This window comes from Mandrillus leucophaeus, unplaced genomic scaffold (assembly GCF_000951045.1).
Source record: "Mandrillus leucophaeus isolate KB7577 unplaced genomic scaffold, Mleu.le_1.0 Scaffold157, whole genome shotgun sequence".
NCBI classification, from domain to species: Eukaryota; Metazoa; Chordata; class Mammalia; order Primates; family Cercopithecidae; genus Mandrillus; species Mandrillus leucophaeus.
Window position 1 is genome coordinate 3,163,505 of NW_012101554.1, and position 7,804 is coordinate 3,171,308.

At 44.2% G+C, this 7,804-nt stretch overlaps 1 pseudogene; it reads right to left on the reverse strand.

The window, feature by feature from the left end:
- Window positions 1-462: 462 nt before the first annotated feature.
- Window positions 463-1,669, reverse strand: LOC105536231 (annotated as a pseudogene).
- Between the last annotated feature and the right edge of the window lie 6,135 nt (window positions 1,670-7,804).

Here is a 7,804-nt window from a genome sequence, read left to right on the forward strand (position 1 = left end):
TTCTCACACAGGTGGTGGGAACAAATCAGAGGAATTGGAGAGAGATGGAGGGGAGGGCGGGTTCTCACACAGGTGGTGGGAACAAATCTAGAGCGTAATGTTCCAAAACTGTTATGAAGACTGCATTTAAAGTTGGTGTCACTTACGAAACATAGGTTACAGAATGGTTACCACATATTAGCAAGAATGAGACAAGACTGACTATACTGTTGTGATTAAAACAACAAACAAATATGTAGGGTGTTTTTAAAACACTCAGTTGCTCTGCCATCTTGTTAAATACATGGCCTTATGAGGTAGATTTTAGCATTATCCCCATTTTACAGAGACTTCAATAAATTTGCCCAAAGTCACCCAATCAGCATAAGTGACTAAAACTAGATTAGATTTCCAGCTTCTCTAACTCTACATATTTTTCAATCTTTCAAGCTTTTATTTAAGTGCAATGATCCAGGATAGATTTTAGATCTTGTTGAAAGGAGCCACATCCATGGGCTATGCATAATCCTCAAAAGCAGCGAGCTGCTCCTCCAGCACATCTGTTCCAACTTTATCATCTTCAACCACCTCCTCCAGCACATCTGTTCCAACTTTATCATCTTCAACCACCTCCTCCAGCACATCTGTTCCAACTTTATCATCTTCAACCACATACTGTATTTGAAGCTTCTTAAATCTGTATCCCCACTGGAACTAGTTTAGAAGAGCCCCAGACTAAGCCATCTGCTTGAATGCTTCTGATGCTCTCCTTTAATTTCGCCATATCTGTCTCATCATCCCAAGGGTTCACATCTAGTAAGATGGAGGACTTGGCAACAAGTGCAGAGTTTTATTTTTTTCTTTTAGGTCTGATGATCCTCTCTAATTTTTGCACTTATCATGTATTTTTTCTTCTATTGATCTTATTTTACTGTGGTTTTTTTTTTTTTTTTTTTTTTTTTTTTTTTTTTTTTTTTTGGTTTTGTTTTGTTTTGTTTGGAGATGGAGTTTTGCTCTTGTTGCCCAGGCTGGAGTGCAATGGCATGATCTCGGCTCACTGCAACCTCTGCCTTCTGGGTTCAAGCAGTTCTCCTGCCTCAGCCTCCTGAGTAGCTGGGATTACAGGTACCCACCACCACGCTTGACTAATTTTTGTGTTTTTAGTAGAGAGTGGGGTTTCACCATGTTGGTCAGGCTGGTCTTGAACTCCTGACCTCAAATGACCCACCCGCCTTGGCCTCCCAAAGTGCTGGGATTACAGGCATGAGCCACCATGCCTAGCCTTAAGTGCAGGGTTTTTTGGCTTTCTTTGATCATATTGTACAAGGCGTTCTTACCTTAGCCTCTTTGCTTCTTCACTTTCCTCCTCATCAGATCCAAGGAGATCAATTTCATCATCATCTTTACTATCTGTAGCTCCACTTCCTGTAGTGTTTTCTACATTAGCAGGACCATACCTGCCCACAGCTTTCTTCACTCCTGGCAGTCTGGCCTTTTCCTTTTCATAAGACTTGATCTGATTATAACAATGTAGGGCATGACACAAGTCAGCAGGCGGTGGGCTGGACACTGCTTCAAATACTGCCACATGTGCTTGTGATGGCACATACCCCTTGATGCAGCTCTCGTCTGCCAGGTAATCGTTGAGCACCTGGAGGCTAGCAGGGCTTTTCAGGTCTCCGAAACCCATGGCGTCGTCCACTGTATCCAAGAGCTGGGAGCAGCAGAAAGACAGAGCGCAAGTTGTGTGCGCCCTGTGCTGAGAGAGGAAGAAGCTACATTCTTTTTTTTTATTCCTCTAACATTTTATCACCCAAGCTTCCACTCCTCAGCAGAAAAATAAGTAACCTTGTTTTATCTGTAGACCCAGAACCCGTCTTTGACTGACTGTTGCTCCCACTTGCTACAGCAGGACCTGAGTTCCAACAATCCCCAAAGTGTTTCTGGAAATCCCCATAAAGTATGTTGCATGTATTCACAAAATTAAGATAACCCTCTGTAGAGCTTAAGCTATATATATCCAGGTTGGTGTCGTTTCAATATTTCCTCACGCCCGTACCTAACATCCAGCCACACTTCCCTAAGCACCATTCCCGGAACATCTGATGCACCTGTTATACCTGCCCCAGCTCCTCTCCAGTGATGAATCCCAACGTCTCTGCTTGGTGAACTCCGCTTTCAAAATTCATCTCAAAGTCACCTCCTCTGTGAAGCTAAAAGTGTCTAGAAAAAATAAATCAGTGATTTTTTTTCCTTCCATTGTGTCTAATTTATTAACCAACACGTTTTATAAAGTGCCTGCCAGGAGCCAGAGTATGAGGATTAAAATGAATGAATAACGTAGAGCTTAGCTCAATGCCCAGCACCCTAAAAACACTGCATAGGAGTTAGTTATGATGCCGACGATGACAGTGCTGTTGAGTCTGAGAGAGAGAGAGAGAGGACGAACGCACAGCTCGGGATCCAAGGGGCCTGGAGCTGCTGAGAAAGGCCCACAGGAAATCCCAAGACCTTGCAAGCTGAGCTTTGTAATAAGGCACAGGGCACTTTTGGATCACACGGACGGGATTCTAATCCAGTTTAGCTTCTGCAAGAGATCAAAACAATTCCTCCAAGGAGTGGGCATAGAATAGAGCAGTATAAACAAAAATAAATACGCATTCCAAGAAGCTGCTAAAGCTCTAACCTTTCTAGACTACGCTTTGAAAGTGCCAGTTTACACCAGGCTCAACAGTCGAGCCACTTGGATCCGAGAGCCCATGGTCCAACTGGACCACCCAGCCTGCTCAGGACACCCGCCTCGCGAGTGGCAGCGCCAGGACTCGGGTCCAGATGTGCCTGGGAAGCTTCCCCAGGGGAAGTCCGCCCTGGACCCCTGGAGACCCACATCGTCCGGTGTGTTTTCCTTTCACAACACTTCCCACAGCCTGTAATTACATGATTATATATTTGGGGGCATGTGTTTACTGTCTGTCTCCCTGACTGGGCTGTCAGCGTTTTGTTCACCGCTGGCTTCTCAGGGCTCCGCGCTCAGGAAAAGTTCAGCGAGGTTTGTGTTCAGGGAACTGGGGAGGGCGGGGCCCTAGCGAGGAGCAGCTGGGCTCGGCGCGGGGGTGGGCGGGGCCCGGGGAGTAGGAGGGGTCTGAGTGAGGGGCTGCTGGGCAAGGAGTGTCCCCTCAGCACTCTACCCAGAGCAACCCTGAGAGTCTAAGACCCTCGAAGTGAACAGCACCCGTCCGATGGGTAGCCTGCTCCAGCCAGACCATCCTCCACCATGTCCACATTCAGCTTTCAGAAAATGTCCATTTTAACCATTGTAGTGGCCCTTTCCCGCCTTCAGAATAAAATCCAAATCTTAAATGCAAGATTATACGCATCTGTATTCAGTTATATTCCAAACGCTTATTATTCTGAAGGGTTTTTTTTAAATTAAGCATTAAAAGATACTTTAATAAAGCAACTCATGCATATGTGATAAAATTGCACAAAAATATACACTCACAAGTGTATGTAAAACTGGTGACACCTGTGTAAATTTGGCGGGTTGTATCGATGTTAATTTCCTGATGGTGATAATGTCATATAACCATGCACGGGGTTTCATTTGTTTTATTTCTTACAACTGCGCATGACTCTAAAATTACCTCCTAGTAGTTTTTTATAAATAGACATATATAACATAAGATAGTTGCCAATAAGCTATTTTTAAATACTTTCTATGTATACCTCGTGTTCCCTGAAAGGTACTTGAAGGGAAAAACCAGGTCTGCTTAATTTTCATAACAGCAATAGAAGTTAGTAACTTCGTACATAGTACAAATGAATCTCTAAGAATTCTCAGGTCACAGTTCAGTGCCTAACTCAATGATTAAGCTTGCGGGACCTTTTAAGCCCTGGGAGAGACCCTGGCAAAAGGTTGACATGATCATATATTTTTGTAAAGTTTGAAAAATTAAGACATTGTAGTGGCCATCTATTAAGATCACTGTTTCTTTTCATTCTAACTTCCCTTTATCGAATTTCTCTTCCATCAGTGGCAATGTCCTGGCTCAGGGCATTTTGGGGTCTTGCTAAGGGGAGATTGAGTTGGAAATGCTCCGTTTTAATCACACTTTGGAAAGATGTTTTGGGGACTTTTTAGTAAAACAGGTGAGAAATTTGCAGCCTCCTGATGCGGATACACATGAAGGGTATCTTTTATTTTTGCATCTTTAAATATATTTTTGAAATCCTCTAGAAAAATTAACATAGTAAAAAAATGGTACATGAAACAAAAAGAAACAAAGATGAGCAATAAAACCAAAGAAAATTATTCTGACGCTGAGAAGCATAACAAAATCAATTTCAGATAATACTAAAACATAATGAATTGAGAATAAGAGACACATTTTAAATAACAACAATGGTCAGGCTTTTGGATTGCTTGATAATCTAATGATAAGAGTGAATTACAGGGACCCACTCGGAATAGATTTAAACTTGCTTACTGATTTGCTAAGGAATACTAACAACTCTGAAGATAATATCAAACGCCTGACCCACGTTACGGGGACATACTGGTTATGGGTGTTACCAATTCAATGAGTCACTGTGCATTAGGCATTCACTGTGCGAGAAAACTTTCACTGCCCTGGAAGATTACAGTTCATTCACGATAGGAGCTTGATATTTCCTCAAATTTGACAACCATCCTAAAAAAATCTTATATCGCTTATATGTGACATTTGTTACGGAGTTGAAACAAAGAATTCCAAACTCTCCATATAAAAACAAATTTATGATCAACCACACTAGAAGAGAGAGGCTGATTATCTATTTTCTCTATGGAAAATGTAACAAAATCCTTGTTTATACAAAGATGTATCTTGGTCCATTTGGGTTACTATAACAGAATACCTTAGGCTGGGTATTTTATAAACAATAGAAATGTATTGCACACAGTTCTGGAGGCTGGGAAGTTCAAGATCAAGGAGCCAGCAAACTCAGTGTGTGGTGAGGGCTTGCTCTCTGATTAAAACATGGCACTCTCTTGCTGAGTCCTTACGTGGCGGCAGGGACAAATGAGCTCCCTCAAGCCACTTTTATAAGGGCACAAGTCCCATTCATGAGGGTGGGGTATTGTGATTGAATCACTTCCCAAAACCCCATCTCTCAATCCTATTACCTTGGAAATTAGGTTCCAACATAAAAACGTAGAGAGGACACCAACATTTAGACCATAGCAAGGTGATTAAAGATTATGCAGTCAAATATAGTAGGAAAATGATTATAATAGAGGATTTCAAATCGTTAATAAAAAATACTAGGTATTTTTCAGAAAAACCTTGTGATGTTCATGGTACTGGACAACTTCATAAAATGTGTATGTAAGCATTCACTTTCATGTCTATCTCGGCATTCGTAGTTTTGTATTCTTTTGTTACAGAACCAAGAACTACAGAAGCATCAGGCCTCCCAAACCTGGATCTGCCTCCATCTCTGTAATCCAAGGGCACACGCTGCCTCTGCTTACTTGTCAGCGCCAGCTTCCACCACCACCCACCATCCCCAACCACACAGACACACCCAGGAATTCCAAGCACCAGCACTTCACATATGTTATCTCATTTAATCTTCACACAAACCCTTTTAGCTAGATTCTGTTTTTACTCCTACACTGATGGATTAATGGCAGAGCAGGGGTTCGAACCTAGGTAGCCAGGTTCCAGCGTCCATGCTATTAATGACGACATTTGGTTTCCTGCCAATGTTGGTCATATCGTCTTTAAAATTTATGAAGAACTACTAACCGTGCTAGAGTTAGAGGCATTATCATTTCATTCTGCTGACAACCTCAGGAGATAGATCGAGACTCTGCACTTCCATGCAAGAAATGCTAAGTGTGCATCAATCAGAATAGGCCAGGACATGCTGCAGAAACCACCTCCACAATCTCTGTGCAACAATGAGGTTATTTCCCAACTCCTGTTCTATTTGTTCTATTTCCTCCCAGTCATGTGGCAGAAACACACCAGCGATCCTGCTGTCACAACCCGGCCTGATCGGGCTGCTCGGATTAGACATAAGCATGAGATGCTATGGGGAAAAAGGGACAGATGGCACCTAACCTGGCTTTGGAAGGTGAGCAAAGAGTGACAAGGATGCTTTCCTAGAGGAGCTGATGCTTGAATGAGCTTTAGAATAGAGCAAAAATTAGCAAGGTGGGTGACAGGAAGGAGAATTCTTTTTTTTTTTTTTTTTTTTTGAGACGGAGTTTCACTCTTGTTGCCCAGGCTGGAGTACAATGGTGCGATCTCGGCTCACTGCAACCTCCACTTTCCAGTTCAAGCAATTCTCCAGCCTCAGCCTCCTGAGTAGCTGGGATTACAGGCACGTGCCACCACGCTCGGCTAATTTTTTTGTATTTTTGGTACAGACGGGGTTTCACTATGTTGGTCAGGCTGGTCTCAAACTCCTGACCTCAGGTGATCCACCTGCCTCGGCCTCCCAAAGTGCTGGGATTACAGGAGTAAGCCACCGCTCCCGGCCAGGAGGGAGGGTTCGCTAAGAAAAGAATTACTGTCCCTAATTTACAGAAGAGAAAACTGAGGCTCCTCCAAGCTCACATATCTCACCAGCAGAGGGCCAGGGATAGACTCACTGAATTGTCTGCTCTCCCTACAATGTCGTCTGTCTGTCTTGCATGCAAATGTTTCAACACGCCTCTTCCCCTACCTGAATCGGAACCCAGCCCTCCAGCCCCCAGGGAGGGGGCACAAAGAGGAAAAGGAGCCGCCGCGGAAGGAAGGCATAGGCCAATGAGCCCCTGGAGCTGGGGGTCTGGGGAATGAGCACGTGGGAACCAGCCTAAGCGTTCCTGAGCTCTGGAACAGCCACCCTGGGCTTCCGGACCTTCATCTGAATCTTTAACGAGCTGGAATGACCTGAGAAAGAGGCCTGGGAATCTACCGGGAAAACCCCAGCTCAGAGGGCCTCCAGGGAAGGAAACCTCCTCCAACCCCAGGCTTCTGGACTCTTCCTCTAGTGCTCCTCCTACTCCTAGCTGCAGCAGACACTGTGTTGGGTACCTGCCCAGCCTACACCTGTCTCCCTGAGAGCTGTCCCCTCACACCCATTCTCAGAACCTTCTTGGTAATATCTGTGCCCTTCCACCCCAGCCTCAGCTGAGGTGGCCCAGACAGGGTTGTAGTACAGACAGAGTGGGACAGGGAGCAAAGACCGTGTGGCTCTGAAGCGAGTAATTGCAGCGCTGAACTTTCCAGGACACCCAGCGGTAGTACCATTCTTTTTTTTTCTTTTTTTCTTTTTTTTTTTTTGTCATCTCCTTTAAGGCAGTTGAGTGGGTTCTAGTGATGGTTCTGTTAAATTAAGTTTAGCCTAAAGCTGCCTCCTTACATATTTTAAGTTCGGCCTAAAGGCTTCTCCTACCTAGTGAACTGTAACCTAACCGGATGTGTCAACAGACCGTAAACTCCTCTTGTGCCAGTCACTGAATGTCTGCCAATCACAGGTGGCCAACTGTTCAAATCATGTTTAAATCAGGCGAATGCGTGTCGTAACCACGTGGGCTGTCTCTGTACCTCCATTCTGCCTTCTGCAGGTCATTTTCCTTTTTCTGTCCGTAAATCTTCTTATACCACACGACTAGCCGGACCCTCTCATTGAGGGGCTACCCAATTCACAAATCCTTCTTTGCTCAGTTGAACTATGCCAGTTTGTACATTTCACCTCTTCCTTTCCTCCTCTTTTTCTTTCCCTTTCTTTCTTTCTCCTTCTTTCCTGTTCTTCCCCGTCTTCCCCTTCCTTCCTTCCTTCCTTCCTTCCT